This window comes from Gopherus flavomarginatus, chromosome 13 (genome assembly GCF_025201925.1).
Source record: "Gopherus flavomarginatus isolate rGopFla2 chromosome 13, rGopFla2.mat.asm, whole genome shotgun sequence".
Classification (NCBI taxonomy): Eukaryota; Metazoa; Chordata; order Testudines; family Testudinidae; genus Gopherus; species Gopherus flavomarginatus.
The window spans coordinates 8,460,399-8,481,931 of NC_066629.1; the positions used below are offsets into that span (position 1 = coordinate 8,460,399).

At 51.4% G+C, this 21,533-nt stretch overlaps 2 protein-coding genes across 2 annotated transcripts in view; one reads left to right on the plus strand and one right to left on the minus strand.

The window, feature by feature from the left end:
• LOC127033558 (zinc finger protein 383-like) overlaps window positions 1-21,533 on the minus strand; it is a 176,852-nt gene that overhangs the window by 101,731 nt on the left and 53,588 nt on the right. The gene's annotated exons all lie outside the window — the stretch shown is intronic.
• The window catches only part of LOC127033620 (dynamin-1-like protein), a 171,974-nt gene continuing 163,648 nt past the window's right edge, over window positions 13,208-21,533 (plus strand). Inside the window, exon 1 of the mRNA XM_050921608.1 lies at window positions 13,208-13,249. The gene's annotated coding sequence lies outside the window, so the exon portion shown is untranslated. The remainder of the gene's footprint in view (window positions 13,250-21,533) is intronic.

Sequence of the window (21,533 nt, forward strand, 5' to 3'; positions counted from 1 at the left end):
GGGTTGCCAACCAGCCTGGGGTTCCCTACTGTCCAGAGTGGGTAACTGTATCAGTCCGAGTTGTTGCTGGACTTCAGCAATGCAGAATGCGAGGGCCATGATTGGCTTCTGGCTGATCAGAAGTGGGACTGGTACCAATGCTCTTGGTACCTGGACTGGAACCGGGATTGGTACCGGTGCTCCTGAGACTGGAACCAGGACCGATGTCATCAGTGAGCCCCCGGCAACAGCCAGCCCCTCTTCTCTTGGTGCTGGTTTCCGGGCTCCAGAAAGCAGCATGCCCCTTCCACTAATTCTGCATGTTGACTCACCTATGGTACCGAGACTTCCTTCTGAGTCAGGGGTAAATGGGAGTCCACGGACTCAGAGCTTGACCGGGACCAACGCCAGGAGTGATGAGGTCCTTCCCCACCTCAAAGGTGTCAGGCATGGAGGGTTAATCTATTACTCTCTCCAGCCTGTCGTCCACACAGATTTCACCTAGAGCTGGACTCATTGGGACAAGTTGCGCCAGCACCACCAGTGACAGCACCAGTACAGCATCCATCCCGCTCTTCCTGGTGCTCGGGGCCTAGGATGGTGCTGGTCTCCTTTGCGGGGAAAGTCCGCGCCCTTTCTTTGGCTGTGTCTTGGGTTGTACCGGGGAGGATGAGCCATGCCGGGGCCTACTTTGGCGCTCTGAGCCCGACAGCTTCCGGTGCTTGGCAGGCACCAGGTCTCTTGATGAATCTGGGGCACTCTGCACAGAGGAAGCTGGAGCTGATGTTGGGTGCTCCGGGCCTCATAGCTGCAGCACAGCCTCCATCAACAACTGCTTCAAACAAAAGTCTCTCTCTTTCTTTGTTCTAGGCTTGAACACCTTGCCAATCTTACACTGCTCCGTTTGGTGTGCTTCCCCCAGGCAATGTAGACAGGAGTCGTGGGGGTCACTAACCAGCAGAGGCTTGTGTCGCATGACACAAGCCTTAAACCCGTGGGCCTGCAACATGCCCCATGGCCCGGGGTGGGTGCTGGAAACCTCCAAGTTGTCCTCATGGACAACTCTGAACACCATCCAACTTCAAAGAGGGATCTGCCCGTGGTATGTCCAGCATTCCCTTCTCTCCTGTTTTGCTATTACTAATGACATTTGTACACAACAGGATCGTAACAGATCTGGACCTTCAAACTAGAGCTACTCTAATTGATTGATGAGCTGAGGAATGCAGTGCCAGTACACTTAATTGCCTAATCTACTAAGCGTCCACAACGAGGGATTGCTAACGAACTGATAACAGATCTGTAACACTAAGGCTAAGGGATTGCGTCTCGTAAGAGAGCAAGAGACTGTTCCAATGCTGCCATGGAAGAAGGAACTGGAAGGGGTCAGGCCAGCGGGGAGAATATCTGCATGGTTCAGTGGCACCACTCAGGGGGCCCCCCGCCGGAGGTGCAAGGGAAAAAGTGTCTGACGGTCGTGCATGCAGCGTGCATACACCTAATGTGGAATGGACGTGAACAGGCACTCGAAGAAGAACTAGTGATTGGTATTACAATAAATACCTCTTGTGTCTTACTCATTATCATCTCTTCTCAGACATGTGGTAAACTAGGAAGTGTAGGGGGGAAAGGATAGCTCAGTGGTTTGAGTATTAGCCTGCTAAATTCAGGATTTTAAGTTCAGTCCTTGAGGGGGCCACTTAGGGATCTGGGGCAAAAATTGGCCCTGCTAGTGAAGGCAGGGGGCTGGACTCAATGACCCTTCAAGGCTCCTTCCAGTTCTAGGAGATTAGTATACTTCCTATTATTATTATGCTATTAGCTCAAGTGTACTGGCACTGCATTCCTCAATAGCCACCTCATGGACAACATTGAACACCATCCAACTTCAAATAGGGATCTGCCCGTGGTATGTCCAGCATTCCCTTCTCTCCTGTTTTGCTATTACTAATGACATTTGTACACAACAGGATCGTAACAGATCTGGACCTTCACACTAGAGCTACTCTAATTGATTGATGAGCTGAGGATCTGGTCTTAAAACCTCCAGCAAGAAGTAAGCAATATGAATAGAAGCAGGAGCTCTTAATTAAAATCCTTCTTTCATGCAGGTAAAAAGGAATAAAAATACGACAAGGGTGAGCTGCATAACATGCATTATTTTCCATGAGATGCCAACAAGTCTTTAGCAAAACTCGTGCTAATAAGAAGGAATCTTGGCTTCTAAATTATACCATGTACAAGCACCACACTGATTTTTTTAAACTCTTAACTCTTCACCCAATTTTTAAATCTCACAGAAAGGGGGTGTGTCCAGGAAATGTGAGCAGGGAAAAAAGCCTGTAAGAGTCAAGCGAGGCCAGAGAATCAGCAGGGAAAGCAGCCAACACAGAAAGGTGGAAAATCTGTTAATTGTAGGAGAACTCACAGAGGCAGCAAGGAAACCAGGACCCAGCCGAGAATCCCCACTGGAGAGAGAAATAAGAGGTGTGTCGAGTGTGGGGAAAAGTTCAGTAGGCCCTCACAGCTTCTTAGCCATCAGAGAATCCACACAAGGGAGGCTCCAGCCTGGCAGTGGAGAGCACAAACCACTGGCTTTACAGGGGTGGGAGATCACCCTGCAGCCTCTCCACCCTCCACCCCTGGGACACGGAATCAGTGGTGAGGCTGCACCCAACCCTGACACAGCACAAGGCCTGCCCCAGAAACACCCTGGGGCCCACCAGGTTTGGGGCAGGCAGGCTCAACCAGGAGGAACCAAGTGTGGAGGGCTCAGTGTGGGGGGATCCAGGTGTGGGGTGAGAGGATTCTGTGTGGGACAACCTGGATGGCAGCAGCTCAGTGGGGGGTGTAGATGTGGGGGAGGGATCTGGATGCACAAAGACTTGTTGGGGGTGATTCCAGGTGCAAGGGTAATGGGACTCTGCAAGTGCTTCCAGCTAAAAGTGGTTGGGGCTCAGTGGAGGGGACTGGGTGTGAGGGGATCTCAGCAGGGGGGTCTGGGTGCTGGGGGAGTGGGGCTTGGTGGGAGTATGGGTGCAGTTAGTTGGGGGTCAGTGGGATGGGAGTGTGGATGTGGGGACTCAGTGGTGCAGGGGGGTTGAGAGCAGGGAGCTCAGTGGGAGTGTTCTGGGTGCAGGGGGTGGGATCTGGGGGCAGGAGGACTCCAGATGAAGGGGTTGAGGTTCAGTGGGATGGAGTCTGGGCATGCAGGGTGAGGTCTGGTGCGGGCGTCTGGGTATAGGAGGTCAAGATGCATGTAAGTTGGGTGTGCAGTGACCCCTCACCCTGCAGCTGAGGAGTGATGGGGGGGAGGACGTTAAATCTATCTAGGTCTTGATTCCACTAGGCTGTTCCATGGAGTTAGCTAACTTGTATTAGCTGTCTTGATGGAAAATTATAACTATTTTTAAAATTAAAGAAAATTGCCCCTATATAGCGGGCAGGTTAATTTAGCAGATTTCCTCAAGATCTGACATGACCTCAGTCACTGTTCTGTAGTCCAAACGAATTTGGGGTATCACAATTAAGCTTTTCTTCCCACTGCAAAGCAATTGTTAGTCACCAGGTTCCCCCAGTGACAGAAGGGGCAGACACCCACAAAACACATCTCTTCCTGCCTATTGCATTCTCCACACCTGAGAAGACAAAATAATACATCTGTTTAACTTTGATGGAGAGGTCCCGCCCTAAGGAGTTGGGTCAGGAAGACTACTGAAGCATGTGTTTAGAAAAATTTGCTTTGAAATGAAGATAATTTATTAAGTATGTGTTAGTAAGCATTTTATCTTTCTTTTACTTATAGCTTGTAATGACTGTTATGCCTCATTACCTGTACGCATATAAAATCTCTTTGTCATTGTGATATCTAGTTTATCTCTTTCTAAGCCAGTGTGTTTAAACTGATGTTTCTGAATAACTCTTTGAAATAATCTTACGTATTATTCTCCTAAAGGTTTATTGGCCTTGAGAGATTCTGTACTGTCCAGGAGCTGCATTTCTGGGAAATCTGGGGCTGGGGTATATTGGGGGGTCACCATGTAGTAGAAGCATGGCTGGAGAGAGACGAAGTGTAACCCCAGTGTGGCTGGCGGGCTGAAGTTACACACAGAGACTCAGGGTGTGGCTTGTCTGCTGGAAGGCTCTTTGGGAGTGGTCCAGGTGGAAGTGACTTCAGAAGGCATCATAAGGCACCCAAGATTTCAGGGCAGGGGTAATACAGCTGCTCATTAGTCTGGATCGTACCTTGGTATGTCTCAGCTCTACAGGACGTTACTCCTGAAGTCATCTCCTACCTAATCCCATGGTTTAGGAAATGCTGTCCCTAACTATGACAACGTGGAGGGAAGAAAAGGGCGGTTTTGGTGACGTCATGGTCACCCCTAGCAGGAACTGCAAAGATGTGTAAAATACAATCAGTGTTGAAGCTGAGAGAGTTGCAGGAAAATAAAGAACTCTTTTTGCTTAGAAACCCCATCTCAGGTAGCTAACAGAGACTGTGACCTAGGCTTATGCCTGGTTCCTAACTGACACCTGTGCCACCAGTTTAAAGGAATAAACTGGCCATGTTTGCAGAAGCTATTCATGCCTAGCACTGCTGAGATTTTGGGTGGTTTGCTACATGATTCGACTCCAGGGCAGTGTACTTTCAGCACGGTGAAGGATTTGGCAAGAACTCTGATCGAAATAGCAGGCACTCAGCTGTTGGTTTCCATCCCAGAGAAGAAAGCTATGGAGAGCTATGGCTTATATCAAATTGTTCATAGAACACCACTCCCTGCTTCAGTAGCATTGCTCTCAGCCCCAAGGATGCCAGGATTAGATTGGAAACAATGGTCCTTTACCACGTGGCACCAAAGTATCATGAGGAAAAGAGGACATTCCTTCCCCATGGAGTCCAATCTGGCTGCCTGACTGGACAACAAGGACTGTCACGCTGAGTGAGTGACAGTAACTTTGCTTTCCCCCTTTGTAACATAGGGATAATGCCACTGAGCCCACCTTGTGAAATGTTTTGGGGGCTAGGGCTGAGAAGCTCCCATAGAAATGCTGCATATTATCATGGCAATAACAGAGTCTGACCTTCAGGGTTTGGGTCAGTGGAAACTGCCCCTTCTCTCCACCCCTTTCGTTGGACAGGGAAATCTCCCCGGAGAGCTTAGAGTCACCCTCGTCCCTTCTCTTGACAGTGGCTCTGGTTCCGGCTAGCTCTTCCAGCAGGAACTTCTCTGGCCCCAATCCTGCCACGAACCCAGGCAGCTCTTCCCGCTCCCAGACGATCTTCTGGCTCTTGACTTCCGTCTGTTTCTGCCATGACAGGGAGAGGGTGGCTTGGAAATGGCAGAGAAGCATAAATGTGCCTCCAAGAAGTGAGGACCTCTTTACCAGAGGACATGATCTCTTTCTGTTGGTGATAGGAAGTTCATTTAGGCCAGGACGGAGGAGGAATCAGGGCAGGGGAAGCTGGACATTGCTTACAGGAGGGGCTTTTCTCATCAACTGGGCCTGAGCCAAAATCCTCATCTCTCCAGCCCACATCTTCTCTCCTTTCTCCCCAAGGTGCTAGAAAGGAACTGGGCCATGGATCCATCTTATCAGCCTTTAGGCATGGTCTTTCTGGGCCAGTAGGCAGATTGACATTCCCCCTCACAGCAGCCTTTTGCACCTTAAGGCCATCGTGTTACCTGCACATTCCTAACCCTGCACTCTGCATGGGCTCCAGGGGGCTGGTTTCCACACTGCAGCTGGCAGAACGAGCCATGGGTTTACCATGTCACTCAGGCACTGTTACCCCAGGCAAACCTGAGAGGCAAGGGCTCCAGGCATCGATCACTAACTCCTCGCCTTGCCGATCCTCCTCGGCCTGGGTGGCTTCGATCTCCTGTTGCAGCAGTGTCAGGTGCTCTCTGCTGCCTCCTAGAAGAAGGCAGGGGAGGGGGCTACAAACCACTGCAAGTGGCCTCCCAGCTGCTGGATTTCAGGGCCCACCTTGCCCTGCAGACACCTAAGCGGAATTCCTGGGACTCAGATTTTTTTGTCAGGTGTACAAGCTGAGCGAGGAAGATCGGAAAGGGAAAGGTGAAAGGAGGATCAGGTTTTCAGACAAAAACACAAGACCCTCTGGTGAAATGCCAGGAGTGCAGCCCAAAGCCCAGCTCCTACCCACAGTGTAAAATGTCAACATCAAATCATTCCCTCAACTACTCCACTTCCAACTCCCAGTGCTCCACAAGTGCCACAGCTGAACAGACCCCCCAACAAAAGTAAGACTGTCCCCAAATACCCAGTTCTTTATCCTACATGCAATACATCCCAAAGACGCAGCTCCAACCCTGCACTCCAAACCCAAACAGACTTCTGATCCCTAATTCCAGCCATTCCTCCAACCCCAGCCCCCAGATCTGAACCACCAGATCCATCCACCCCAAGCTGCGACTGTCTCCTCACACTCAGGGTGTAGCTTGGGCTGCAAGATCTGCACCAGAGATAGGCCCTAAGCTCTTCTTTCAGTTCCCTGGGCCCAGCCGCTCCCTGCTTCATTTTCACTGACCCTGCAGGAGAGGCTGCTCCTCTCTTCGCTGTCTGGGATACTTGTCCACCCTGGCCTACTACAGCCTCGGGCAGCCCCCTCTCAGGTCTGTGGAGGAGCTCAGGGATCCAGGGCAGAGGGCAAACCAAGCAGATAGGCCCCTGTTTCTCCCATCAGGACAGTGTCCATCTTGACCATGCCTGCAGCCCACACTTCCTCTCTATACAGGAGCCACCCACTCCCCATGCTATCCCCGGTCCCACTGCACTGCCCTGCTGCTGGCCATGCTGGAGCAGCCTCCACACTGGGCTCCCAGCCTCAGACACAGCCCCTTCTCTTACTGAAAGAGAGCTCAGCTGGGGAGAGCAAGATGCTTTCTTACAGAAGACTTGCAGTGCTTCTTAGCAGTCAAGCACTACATTTCTTACACAATAGTTAGTAATGCGCTTGCACAAATTCAGTGAAAAGGAATGTCTGCGCAACAACTGCGAAAGTATCAAAAGCAGGCATATGTGTGCTAAAGAACTGGAAAAACCAGACCAGACACAGAGCTTGTGTTATAGAAACTTGGTCCCTATTACGCTGGAGATGAACTAAGTTAATCTGTGTATTCCATGTGGGTTACTAAAAACAAGATACATGTAAAAAAACAAGCAAAAATTTGATCACGTTAACCAGCTTGAGCTGTTTAAGGTTGCATGCCACAGACCACATTGATCTCATGTTAGGGAGGGGGATAGCAGGCTAGATGGGCCCATTGATCCAATGTGGGATGGGGGATACCAGGCTAGATGAGCCCATTGATCCAATGTGGGATGGGGGATACCAGGCTAGATGGGCCCAATGATCTGATGTGCGGGAGTTACGAGGCTGGATGGGCCCATTGATTTGATGTGCGATGGGGGATACGAGGCTAGATGGGCCCATTGATCTGATGTGCGGGAGTTACGGGGCTAGATGGGCCGATTGATTTGATGTGGGGTGGGGGAAACCAGGCTAGATGGACCCATTGATCTAATGTGAGGCGGGGGATATGAGGCTAGATGGGCCCATTGATCTGATGTGTGGGAGATACCAGGTTACATGAGACCATTGATCTGATGTGGGGGAGATACCAGTTGAGATGGTCCCCGTTGATCTGATGTTGGGGTGGGGGAATAGAGGCTAGATCGGCCCATTGATCTGATATGGGGTAGGGATAACAAGGTTAAATGGGCCCGTTGATCTCATGTGGGGTTGGGTATACTAGGCTAGATGGGCCCATTGATACTGTTGTGGGGAGGGGGATACCAGGCTAGATGGCCCAATTAATCGGATGTTGTGGGGGGGGATACAGATTAGATTGGCCCATTGATCTGATCCATTGGTTGTTTTATGGAGCATCCAATTCCCCCCAACCGGCCCTGCCTCTCCTGGCCCCCTTCCCCCACCGGAGACCAGAATGCCCCCCTGTGGCTTCCCCTAGCATGCTCGGTGGGGGACACATGCTCCCCCCTCCACCCGTGAGCCCAAGTCCCCAAATGTTGGGTGGGTGGACAGTGCACGGCCCCTCCAGCTCCTGAGTGCAGGGCAGGCAGCGCACAGCCCCCCCAGCCCTTTCTTCTCAAGCACATGTTGGGTATCCCCAGGTGCCCCCCAGCCACCTCAAGTACCAGCCACAGGCTGGCCATGGACACCCTAGTCCCAACTCCAGCACGCTGCACTGGGGAGGAGCAGCCAGCCGGCCTGGCCTGGGGCCAAGAGGGAAGGGCGAGCAGGAGGGGGCCTTCTGGGCAGAGCATGGGCAGGGCTACACTGGCCTGTTTGGGGAGACACAGCCTGCCCCAGCCCATGGTACGCACCGTCCATGACTCGTCCCCTCCAACCTGATGGTAAGCGATGCTCAGTTGAGCCCACTGTCGGGCTGGGAGCCAGGACTCCTGGTTCTTATCCCCAGCTCTGGGAGGGAAGTGGTGTCTAGTGCTTAGAGTGGGGGTTGGGAGCCAGGGTATCCGGGTCCCACCGCTAGCTCTGGGAAGGGAGTGAGGGCCAGTCGTGGTGCACCAGCTGGCTTGAAGTGGTTTCCATCCTTGACAGGGTTTACAGTTTTGTTCACTGCCTCTCAGCACCTCCCACTATAAAAATTGTTCCAGCCCTGCTGGGTCTAGTGGTTAGACCAAAGGAGACTGAGAGCCAGGCATGGGCGGTGGGTAGAAGGGCCCAGGGGATGCTGAGCGGGAGTGAGCCTTGGGGGAAGGCTGCAGTCCGGGAGAGCCCAGCCTCCCCAAATGGAGGAGTCCCAAGCAGCCCATGGAGCCAGGACTCCAGGCTTCTATTCCTGGCTCTCCCACAGACTGCCAATCTGATCTGGTGCAGCCCATATCGCCCTCCCTGGTGTCTCAGTTTCCCCATGTGTGAGACAGGTACCAATGTGAATGGAAGCAGAGCCTTGGAGAACCTAGTCTCTTGTCCTGGCAGCTCCTTGGTACCCCTGGGTAAGCAGCCAACTGCTCCAGACCCTGGATCACGTATGGGCAGACTGGGACTGAGGGCTAGATCTGAGGAATAGTAAGAATAAATCCACCTTTATCCGACCCCAGTCCGGGGTACATGGCGAGGAAGCTGGTGTTGCAGGGGGCAGGGAGTTCTGCAGCCCTCGCAGGAGAGAAGGGAGTGATTCCCCGGCTTGACTGCTGATGGGGTTAGTGGTGTGGGGGGTCACTGGTGGATTTTGGTCTCATCCCTGCGGGACTGGACATGGAGCACGGCCTGCTGGGAGCTGATGTCTCCTCTGTGTGTGCGAAGGTGATGCTGGGCCAAATTGTAGGACCCCCTGCCTTCCCCCAAGACAAGGGAAGGGCCTCTCAGCCTTGCCCGCTCTTCTCTCTTTCACCAGGATCTGCCCAAGCAGCTGGCCTAGCCCAAGCCCCCCTTCCCCAAAGCTAGCAGCTTCAAATTCTGGTGAGCGGAGTGGCTCGGGAGTGGGGGCCTCTTAAGCCCACCCCAGGGAGTAGAGGCCGGGGTATTAGAGCGGGATAAGGGCTGTGATGGGGCACGGTGGGGTTGGAGAGATGTCAGGGAGTGAAACTGGGACTCAGGGAGGCAATGGGGCAAGCTGCAGGGAGAAAGTGTAGAGAGGGGGGATATCAAAGGAGCGGGCTGGGGGGGAGGGGAGACAGCTGGGGAGAGGGATTGGGGAGACCGTAGGGATGGCTGCTCAAGAGGCAGCAGGCATGGGGGGTAGACACGGGCGGGAGCTCGTAGAGGGGTTGGGGTGTCAGGCCATCTCGGTTCTCCTTGTGAATGCCACCAGGCTGCAGGGAAACCCCCGGCCGGCAGAGCAGTCTGCCTCCCAGCCTGGATTCCCAGCATGTAGCCGGTGGGGGTGAGGGAGATGTGACTGCCTCAGGGGCACTTACCCCACTCCCAACCCCTGCTTGTGGGGAGTTGGAGGGTCTTGCAGCTCCGCAGCAGATAGCCCATTCGGGGAGCTTCCCCCAGGGAAGACTGGAAATCAGGGTCCCCCTCACCAGAACAAAGTCCTCAAGAAGGATCGAGTGAGTCTGGTGCGAGGGGTTAGTTTGTTAGCATGGCCCCCTACACAACCACTGCCACTGGCTCCGCAGCTCCCGGGGGGGGGTAAAGGGAAGCGACCCCTAGACAAGCTGGGGGGCTGGGAGGTGGGTGACATCAGGAGCACCTGGCCCTCAAGGCTGAGGCTCATCAACTCATCGCAGCATTGACTGTGCAAAGTGCCACCAGCTCCTGAGGGTCTTCACCCCCGCTCCACTCTAGGGGGGGTCTGGTCCCTCCTACACCCTGGAGCGGGGGTATGATCACTCCAGGCAGCCCCCACCCTCGCACTCAAACAGAGGGGAGCGGGGGTGATTTTTTTTTGCTCCGATTGGTCAGGGCTCTGTTTCCTCTTCCTATTCGCTGTATCGGGAGGGAAGGAGCTTCGCCAGGGGCGTCACGTGACCCTGAGGCGTTCGTGAGGCTGCTTTTGAGCAGCAGGTGGCGCAGTCCGGGACGGGAGCGGGTAAAGGCGGCGGGGGACCCTCCCTGACCTTCCCAAATACCCCTCCAGTCCCCCAATGCTTCCTATTCCCTTCTACCCTCCATCCTCAATACCCTTCCGGCCTCCTCCCAAAATACCTTCTACCCCTGCCCCCAAATGCTCTCCACACGCCCCTCCCCAAATACTCCCTGCCCCTGAAATACTTCCTGCCCCCTTGCCTAGCCCTTGGCCCCCGAATGCCTCCTATCCCCCCCTTCTAGCCCCTCCCCAATATCTGCCAGCCTCCTTCTACCCCTGCCCCCCAAATACCTCCCAACACCTTGTATCTCCTGCCCCAAATACCTGCTGCCCCCTCTCTTTCCCCCTGTCCTCAAATACCTCCCACCAAATACTTTCTACCTCTCTTGTCTAGACCCCTGCCCCCCAAATATCTCCCATCCTCCCTTCTTGTCCCTTGCCCCCAATCACTCCCACCCCTCCTCTTCTAGACCCCCTCTCCCAAATACCTCCCATCCTCCTTGTCTTCTAGCTCCTCTCCCCCTAAATTCACCCTTCTTCTAGTCCTACCCCCCAAAAACCTCCCACCCCTTCCTCTTCTAGCCTCCCTCCTCAAAATACCTCCCATCCTCCCCCACTCTTCTAGCCCCCCAAATACCTCCCATCCCCTCCCTCTTCTAGCCCCCCCACCATTCTTTTAGTTCCCAGCCCAACTTTTAGCCCCCCAATACCTCTCTAGCCCCCTGTCCCCCCCCGACCCCCTGGCACTCCCTTCAGACTCTCCGCAATACCATGACCCCTCCACTTCCTCCATTTGTAAACCCCTCCCAAACACCCACCCTGATCTAACATCCTGTCCTGTAACCCAGTGGTTTGCAACCTTTTTCATTTGTGGACCCTTCCAAGCATTTCAAATGGAGATGCAGACCACCTTGGACATCTCAGACATGCTCTGAAGACCTCCAGGGAGCCACGTACTATAGGGTGAAAACCACTGACCTAGACCCCCCCCGAACATCTACCCTCAGCTCCTCTGTCCTGTAGACCCCCTGCCCACTCCCTCTTTCCTGCTCTAGCCTTCGGAGATGAAAGGGGTCTGGTGGCTGGGGCCTCTGCCATCACCCCTAGTGGATTGAGGACAGACTGGCCCGTAGCAGAGATCTCCCAGTACAGTTTAACCAGCCAAGACTGAAGTGGAAAGGACGGGGGAGCCATAGTGGGTGAGTGGGGCAGGTGCGGGGGGGAAGCTGGACATCATGGCGCAGTGTGGGGTTGGTAGGAAGGGCTGGGGTTGGATGGATGGTGTGGCATAGTGTAGGGTGAGAGGTCTGTCTGGCTAGGAATTAATAATTGGGTTTAGAATACAGACATCAAGAGCCAAATTCTAAATGGCTGTGTACTGTACACACCTTCCCAGAAAACAGATCCATAGGGTGTGTGCCCAGCTTGCTCCTCTGAATGTGAAGGGCCCGTTCCGCAGGAAAGCTGAAAGAACATCCTAGTCTCTAAGGAGTGAAGGGCGGTCTGGTTGTATGTGTGTAGCTGAAGTTGCATAACTTAGATCAGTTCCCCTTCTCCCCCCGCCCAGTGTAGACCATGCCATAGAGAATTGCCAGTTTAGGCCCACAAGGTAGCGAGCTGACTGCTTGTCCCTTCCATGTCTTTAATACATCAGGCAAAACAATAACCCCCTCTGAGCTCATCAGTGTCACCCTGGATATACCTTAGTGCCCCTACACAATGACTGGTTTTCCTGGCTACTTCCCCTCAGAGTCCGAGTCCTCCTCAGATATGTGTAGACACAAACTACTTGTGTTAACTAAAGTGAGAGTTCAGTGGCCCTGTATTCTCCGCTTTTTTTTCCTGAACAGGGATTAAAAATAGTTTTCTTTCCCTTAACTCCTCCTCCTCTCTCTTTCACACTGAATTCCTAGCAATTGCCTGAGGTTTTTTCCCCTGAACCGTGAAGTGTCGTGTTGTAACTGTATTACTTTTAATGCTGTATTACTGCTTATTTTTTAAAATCAGACTCATAAAGAGCAGCCTAGTGAGCCGCATTGTCTGGTTGCCAATAGAGCTCCCTTGCTTGGATTTGCTGTGTATAGCTCTTGTATATGTACATAGCTTCAGATTTCAGGGACTGAAGTTTGAGGTTTTGAATTTGGGTTTTGAACCAAGTTCTCTTTGCTAATCTGTATATTATGGGGGCAAAGAATAAAGTAGTATTTACTCCCAGTCTTTATTCAGGCCTAATCTGATGGTGTTCAGTTGGCGAATTAATTCCAGTTCTGCACTTTCACCTTGGAGTCTGGTTTTGAAGTTTTTCTGTTGAAGAATGGCCACTTTTAGGTCTGTTTTTGAGTGACCAGAGAGGTTAAAGTGTTCTCCTACTGGTTTTTGAATGTTATAACTCCTGATGTCGGATTTTAGTCCATTTATTCTTTTGCGTAGACAGCCCTGTTTGGCCAATGTTGCCCTCACATTGCCCCTTTCAAACATGGCTGCCGCAGAGACCATGGCCCCGCTGATTGGTGTGAGAACGAGCCAATAACCCTCCAGTCTCAGCCCTCACGCCGAGCCACTCTCCTGCTATGGGATTAGAGGAAAGGCGTTGAGCAGTGATTGATGGCCCCTCCGCAAATAGCGATGGGACTCCTGGGGTCTCGGACCAATAGGGAGCAGAGGGGGGCGGGGCAGTGCTTCCAGGTTGGGGAGTGAATGGGTCTGGAGCTGGGGCCTGAGAGCAGGTAGCAGAGCGACCCCTTCCCAGACGCCTGGGTCCGCTTCGTGTCTGGGGGTGGGGGAAGCCCGGACGCCTGGGTCTGCTCCGTGTCTTTGAGGGTCGGGGGAAGCTTGGATGCCTGGGTCGGCTCCGAGTCTGGGTGGGGAGCCCAGATGCCTGGGTCTGCTCCGTGTCTGAGGGGGCGGGGGGAGGCTGGATGCCTGGGTTCTGTTTTTGGCTGTGGGGCTGTACTGGCTCCCGGTTGATTTGAGGGGGTACCCCATGTCCCCTTGTAGGGAGGAGCCCCGCATCCGGCCCTGCCATGGAGACTCTGATCCCCGTTGTCAACAAACTGCAGGAGATTTTCAACACGGTAGGGGCCAAGGTGATCCCGCTGCCCCAGATCGTGGTGATTGGGGCCCAGGTGAGACTCCACTCTTCCCGCCCTGGGGGGATCCAGCTGCCTCATTGGGGTCCAGGTGATAACCCTGCCCCCCTCATCCCACCTTTCCCTTCCTGGGGGGATCCGGCTGCCCCAGATCGTGATTGGGGCCCAGGTGAGACCCCCCCCATCCAACCCTTCTGTTCCTGGGGGGATCCAGCTGCCCCAGGTCATGGTGATTGGGGCCCAGGTGAGACTCCAATCCCTCCCTTCCTGAGGGGATCCAGCTGCCCCACTGGGGTCCAGGTGAGACCCTGCCAACACTCTCTAATCTCTGAAGCCCCAGGCTCCTCTTCTCTCTCTGCCCACTACGTCTGGCTGCCCCTCACCCTCCTGTCCCTTCCAGCCTTAACCCCGTCTCTCCCCTCCTCACAGAGCAGCGGGAAGAGCTCAGTTCTGGAGAGCATTGTGGGTCGTGACTTCCTGCCCCGGGGCTCAGGCATTGTCACCCGACGGCCCCTGGTCTTGCAGCTGGTGAATGTGCCATTTCTGGAGGAGCGGCAACATGCAGCCAGTGGGGAGACAAGGGGGTGCTGGGAGGCATGGTGGGCTCTCCCTGGGCTGAGGGGACAGGAGGCAGAAGGTTGTGGGAGGCCAGGACTCCTTGGGTGTAACCCAGCTCTGGGAGGGCAGTGAGGTATAGTGGTTAGAGTGGGAGTGGGGGGCTGGAAGCCAGGACTCCTGGGTTCTCTCCCTTGCTCTGCAGTACCATTCACTGGGAGGCCTCCCACCCCCTCCCTGCTCTGTGAGGTTGAGAGTAGAGACCCCAAGGGCTGAGGTGGTGAGACCACGAGATGTTTGGCTCACCGTGACTCCCTCTCTCCCTGCTGCTGGGGAGCCCGTGTCTGTGGGTTGAAGCCAATGATTCCTATGGGGAGCCAGGGTCCGAAACAGCTGCTTTCAGTGGGGCTGCGCAAGCCCCTGAAGCCCTGTCCACACCCTGGGGGCCTGAGAGTGACCCCAAATTGGCTCTCTGTGCAGGTACCCAGGCCAAAGAGTGGGCAACCTTCCTGCATTGCAAGCAGTGTAAAGGAATGTTAAGGAAAAGAAAATGTGTATGTATCTATTTGTCTGTGAAAATATGTAAAGTTCTAAGAATCTAAACCAGCACATCTGGTTTGTAAAACTCCTGTTTTGTAGGTGTCAGATAAATTGATTTTGTTTTTGTTTTTAATGCCACTACAAATTCATTTGACTCTTTAATTCAAAATTGCAAAACTGACAAATCTTTTTGCAAGACACAAGTAATTAGTGTTGTTTGGCTTTGGGATTTAGCATTTAACCCTTTAGGGGTAACTTGATTCTTCACAAAATTAAAATATTTTTAAGTAAAGACCAAGTCATGGCTGCAATAGGGCAGTCAAAATCAGGAGAATTGGTAGAGATTCTGGAGTCTTTTTGTTTGTTTGGGGTTTTTTTTTGGTAACAATAGCAGATAAGAGCTGTCATGAAAGAATAAGAAATTAACAGTGACCCTCTGAAGCAACAGCAGAGGTGAGGTGCACAAAACAAAAAGAAGCAATGTTAAAAACACTGAGCCTTAAAATGGCTCTGTGTAATCAGACTGTCACTTAGATAAGGGTACATGAAAACTCTGTAAGAACAAAAGAAACAGTTACACTTTATGTAAAAATTAATATGGCTAATGTTTTTAAAAAGTTATAGTATAGAAGGAATGTGCATTTTCCCTAGGACATGTGCAGTGTATATTGTAGAAAGGGGTAAAAAAAAATGCAAATGAAACGTGCTGCTGAATTAAAATCCTATTAGGGCTCCAAAAAGAACCGCAATAGGCTGTTGTTGTACCAATTATATTAGACCAGTAAAAACCAGCAGGATCTTATTAAAGGGGACAAGAGAAAGATGCCACATTTATTATGATAACAATTTATGACTAATAACTAATATCTTAATTCTTATACACACACATTATACCTATTACCTATACACACACACACACACACGCACACACATCCATCAGGTGTTCTGCAGCTGCTGCATAGTTACCAGTCCTGAAGATAGCTTAAGTTCATGGCTTGATTTTGCAGCTTGGGTTCGTAGCTTGTGGCAGCTAACTGGCCAGGAAAGCTGGGCACAAGGCTGAGCTGGATCTCTGTTGGGCAGACACCGATGTTCTTCCATGTTGGCAGCAGAATGTTACCCAGAGTCTCTCATCTCACCCTTCTTTTTTATAGGCTTTTAGTTTGGATTCAAAGTCTATAGGTCTTGCTGTGTCGCGCTGCCTCTGGATTTAGATTGATCACCCATCAATTGCAGGCGTGACTTTCAGCATTGGACCTGGCTTTGATCTTCTTTCTGTTGTTCTGCTGTCCTTTTCTTTTTAGGGTGGATGCTTCTTACTTTGTTTAGGGCTGTTGTCTAGGTCTTCAGCTGTTGGTATTTGAACTTTATCTCATCAGGACAGGCTGGGACTGGAGGTTGATTCCGTCATTCATACATACCTCTTTCACACATCTAAACTAAACTAATAAGATTACAGCAGGGTTTGCAAAAATGAAGGTTGGAGGAAGCTTTTACAAAATGGAGTGAGTGTTTTAAAATGGGGTTTGAATTACAATATGGAACAGAAGTTACAGTATAGGCAAGTGTAGTGAATGATGAACAGAAGTTACATTAATAAAGTGAACAATTGAAAACAATTTCATTTATCAGTTCTACACTGTGTTTTATTTTTCAGATCCCTGTGTGTTAAGACAGAGTCACTGAGCTCTGCTGATGGCTTTGAATCCAAAAGCTAAGCCTGTGTTGATGCAAATTACCTAACTGATAAAGAAAGATGAGAACTGCCAGCACAAAAGCAGCTGCAAATAAAGAATATATCTGGTCAGCAAACAAATTGCCTACATAAAAGGCATGGTATAACGAGATACCTTTAATAGATTTGATGCTAATGTTACTGTTAATATTAAACATTAAAATAACTTTAATGTTAGTAAATACCCCTGTAACAACTTGTAGTGTGTATGATTTTTTGAAAAATCCTTTAAAATAATATGGTAATGATGCTTCTCAGCTATTACCTGTGAATAAACTTAAAGCTTAACACAGCAGGAAAAAACATTACAAACTTGGTCTGCTATATAAGAGGAAAAACTGGAGGTACACCGCCTCATAAATTTAGTAACTAAACAGTGGAATAATTTCCGCATAACCCTTAAAAAGTAGAACCCATTAAAACCTGGCCTGCCTATAGAACAAAAAACGCAAAAAAATGGGGGTAATTCCTCTGTTTTGCCTGCAATCAGCAAAGGTATTTGTAAAAGAAAGAAATCTTTTAAGTAATAATCAATGCCACCCCAAAAGGGGTAGAAAAATGTTATTTTTGTCTTTCAGATAATCCAAAGTACTGTATCATGGGCTATGTGTATGTGTTAATTCTTGGGGAAAAGTGTTTAAAAAGTGTTAGCAATGCACCAGAAGACAAATGTAAATGTACTGTAAGTACTGTGTTTACCAATAATCACATTTACTATTTGCCACAACAACAACAACAAAAACAAAAGAGTCTCAGCTTACTATAAGCACTGATTTAGTTGAGTTCTTTATCAATCTTGGCATTGAATGGCAAACAGTTACCAATCATCTGTTAAAAGGTAACATAGTTCCTAGAAAAAAAAATGTGGAAAACTGGACCATTCATATTATACACGCAAATGGGGACATGTTAAGAATTGCCACTGCAGAAAAACATAACAGCCTACCATTGGTATAACATATTTTCTGGATGGTCTCCCACAACTACTGGCATACTAATGTTACTACCCCTAATCGTTTTTGGTTTTAAATTGTATGTGTTTAATTGAAATGTTTCAGATGTGCTGGTGGATAAAACAAATGTATGCAAAGCTAAAGCCACAGGCCCAAATCACCTTTCAGTATTTTCTATTACGTGGACTAAATAGGAAGTGACACTGGCGATTAATAATCTTAGTGTCAATAGGGGGATTTGTAGGAGCAGGATTTTATAATGTCCCATAAGAATTAAAGTATAATTTGATTTCATCCTGCTAGTCACCTTTTTTAAATAGCAGAAAGAAATGACCCCCTGGGACTATAAGATTCTGTTTTCCCATATGCATTACAAATTGGGCCCTCTCTAACTCTTTGTTTTACAATTTAGGTAGTAAGAGACAGGATTCTCTGTTGTGTCTATGTTAAGTAAATTAGAGAAAGATTGAAGGCCTGGGTCTTGATGTAAATTGTCTTGGTTATTAATTGCAAAACTTAGCAAGGTTTAATTTGCAATGCTTTTTTGCTCGATATAAAATACTACTGTTTGTATTCTCAATTTATTTGTGTGAATGAGGAATGTATGCATCAGGAAAAGATAAGGTGTGAAGGCCGTTGTTATAGCCAGAGTCAAGGAAGAAGTAGTAAAGAGACTTAAATAACATCAAAGAATCACCAGGCACTGCTTACTACTCCGACGGCTGTTAAACTCTCTGGATACATGCTTCGCCGTGTAAAAATGCACCACCCTCAGTGAACCAATCATCACCTCAGGACCACGCAGAGTCAATTGTGACTCCAGAAGAAGACGTAGAGGAACAGCCTGCAATACCTTGCAATCTACGTTCTCATAAGGGTTGCCAGAAGCAGACGACAACCTAAAGTAAGACCCAAGAAGAAGCAGTAGTGAGCCTAGCGCCTGCTGCCTGGTGGACATAACACTGTGAGTGCGCTTTCCTCAGTTGAGGTTGTCAGAACCATAAGGGCCCAGGCTCCAACATGCACCTTGGTGGTGCCTGTTCCTTAACTGCTGGTGTCTTAAGGTCTGGGGAGTCCACAACAATGACAATTCTTTTATCCAGCAGCAAGTTTGGATAGCTCAGACCCTTATTATTTCTAAATGCTGGGTCTGCAGCCACATCCCAGCCCATTCTCAAACTGATATTCCTGTCCTGGCTATCCCACTCAACTCCCCAGACCTCACTGGAGGACCTTGTCCATTTAACACAATATGGAACAGTAATGACACCTGGGAAGAGGCTATTGGCAGTTCCTTTATCCCACTTGGGGGAGTAATAGACCACGCAAAAAGGCTCCTGAGGTTACAAGCAGTAGTTAAAATAATGGCAAATAAAACCGGAGAAAGTTTAAGAGCCCTGGCCAAAGAAACAGGGGCAATCCGACCGGTGGCCCTCCAAAACCGTCAGGCATTAGACATTTTGCTGGCAGCCAAAGGAGGGACCTGTGCTCTCATTGGAAAACAATGTTATCTGTTTATACCTGACGATAGCAATGAAGTAATAGATCGCGCTAGCCACTTAGAACAAATCGCATATCTTCCCCAAGTAGAGCCAAGTTCTTTATGGAAATGCCTAATTAACCTGTTCAGTTTCTCCGGCATAGGAATCTGGTTGTTTCAGGGAGGCCTAATATGAAGATTTTGAATATCGCTGATGAACAAAGAGATAAGGAACTGTTAATTTGTGGAACCCAGTAATTGTTGGTCATGGCATGCTCTTGACCAAAAGGAGGGATTGTGAAAGTAGAATGAATTATATTGTGAAAATAGAAAGGATTAAGGAAGTAGTGTCTGTACCTTTAAGCAAAATTGTTAGAATGCTGCAATCCAGGTGTCAGGAATACAGACATTAAAATAGAACAACTGCACCATTTAAGGGCAATTGGTGAAGTATTAGCCTTAGATCGATAAGAGTTAGTAAGGAAGTAGATATGCATGCTGTGCCCCAGGTGAATTTTACTGTTTTGCTTTCTTTGTCCCTTTGTCTAATTACCGCTCTTTTATCTGTAGAAATAAGATAGCTTGTGTCTTGCATGGTGCTCACATTATCTGGATGTTATTAGCAGAGAGCTGTGCTAATAAAACAGAGTGGTCTGACAAACTGTGGCCTTGGCTACACTGGCACTTTACAGCGCTGCAACTTTCGCGCTCAGGGGTATGAAAAAACACCCCCCTGAGCACTGCAAGATACAGCGCTGTAAAGCCTCAGTGTAATTAGTGCAGCAGCGCTCGGAGCGCAGCTACCAGCGCTGCAAGTTACACCCGTAGAGGATGTGGTTTACGTGCAGCGCTGGAAGAGCTCTATCCAAGTGCTGGCGCTCCAACCGCATTCACACTTCATAGCGCTGCCGCGGCGGCGCTTTGAAATTTCAAGTGTAGCCATACCCTGTGAGTCCTGAGTCTAACTTTGACAGGAGCAGACGTTCAAGCGGGGGCAGGGCGCTGCCATCCCTCCCCAGCTCTGAGAGGGGACTGGGCAACGGTCATTCCTCCGGGGGTGAGGCATTGGGTTCCCTTCCCAGCTCTGTGAGGGGACTAGGGAGCGGCCGTTCCAGTGGGGGCGGGGCGCTGGTATCCCTTCCCAGCTCTGCGAGGGGTCTGGGCAGCACATGATTCTGCGAGGGCAGGGCGATGGGTTCCCTTCCCAGCTCTGTGAGGGGTCTGGGCAGTGGCCGTTCCTGTGGAGGTGGGGCACTGCCTCCCCACCCCAGCTCTGCAAAAGGACTGGGGAATGTCAGTTGAAGAGGCGGTGGGGCGCTGGGTTCCCTTCCCAGATCTACCAGGGGACTGGGGAGAGGCCATTCTAAGGGGGGAGGGGCACTGCCTTCCCTCCCCAGCTCTGCGAGGAGACTGTGGAGTGGCCGTTCCTGCGGGGGCGGGGCGCTGTCTTTCCTTCGCAGCTCTCCCAAGGTACTGGGGAGCGACCGTTCCTGCGGGGGTGGGGCGCTGGGTTCCCTCTCCAGCTCTGTGAGGGGACTGGAGAGCGGCCAGTCAAGCGGGGGCGGGGCGCTGCCTTCCCTCACCGGTTCTGCAAGGGGACTGGGGATCGGTCGTCCTGTAGGAAAGGGCACTCCTCAGTCCCCTCACAGAGCTGTGGAGGAAAGGCAGCATCCAGCCCCTGCAGGAACGGAGGCTTCCCAGTCCCCTCGCAGAGCCGGGGAGGGAACCCAGTGCCCCGCGCCCGTATGAACTGCTGCTGCCCAGTCCCGTGGCAGAGCTGGGGAGGGAAGGCAGCGCCCTACCCCCACTGGAACTGCTCCCCAGTTCCCTCGAAGAGCTGAGGAGACCACCCAGCGCCCCACCCCCACAGGAACGGCCAGTCCCCAGTCCCCTCGCAGACCTGGATAGGGAAAGCAGGGCCCCGCCCCCTATGGAATAGCGGCCCCACGCTCCCCTCACAGAGCTGAGGAGGGAAGGCAGAGCCCCGCCCCTGAAGCAACGGCCGCTCCCCAGTCCCCAGGCAGAGCTGGGAGAGAACCCAGCGCCCCGCCCCCGCAGGAATGGCGGCTCCACAGTCCCCTCAAAAAGGTGGGGAGGGAAGGCAGCGCCCCACCCCTGCTGGAACGGTCGCTACTCAGTCCCCTCGCAGAGCTGGGGAGGTAACCCAGCGCCCCGCCCCCGCTTGAACTGCCGCTGATCAGTCCCCTGGCAGAGCTGGGGAGGGAAGGCAGTGCCCTGCCCCCGCAGGAAAGACCGCTCCCCACTGCACTCACAGAGTTAGGAGGATACAGAGTGCCCCGCCTCCGGTGTAACAGCCACTCCTGTGTCCCCTCGCAGAGGTGGGGATGGAAGGCAAAGCCCCTCCCCTGCTGGAACGGCCGTTCAAAATTCCCATCACAGAGCCGAGAAGGGAACCCAGCGCTTGAACTGCCACTGCCCAGTCCCCTCTCAGAGCTGGGGAGGGAACACAGTTCCCCGCCCCCACAGGAATGGCTGCTCCCCAGTCCTCTGGCAGAGCTTGGGAGGGAGCCCAGTGCCCCACCCCCGCAGTAACGGCTGGTCCCCATTCCACTGGCAGAGCTGGGGAGGTACGGCAGTGCCCCGCCCCCGCAGGAAAGGCCGCTCCCCAGTCCCCTCGCAGAGCTCAGGAGGGAGGGC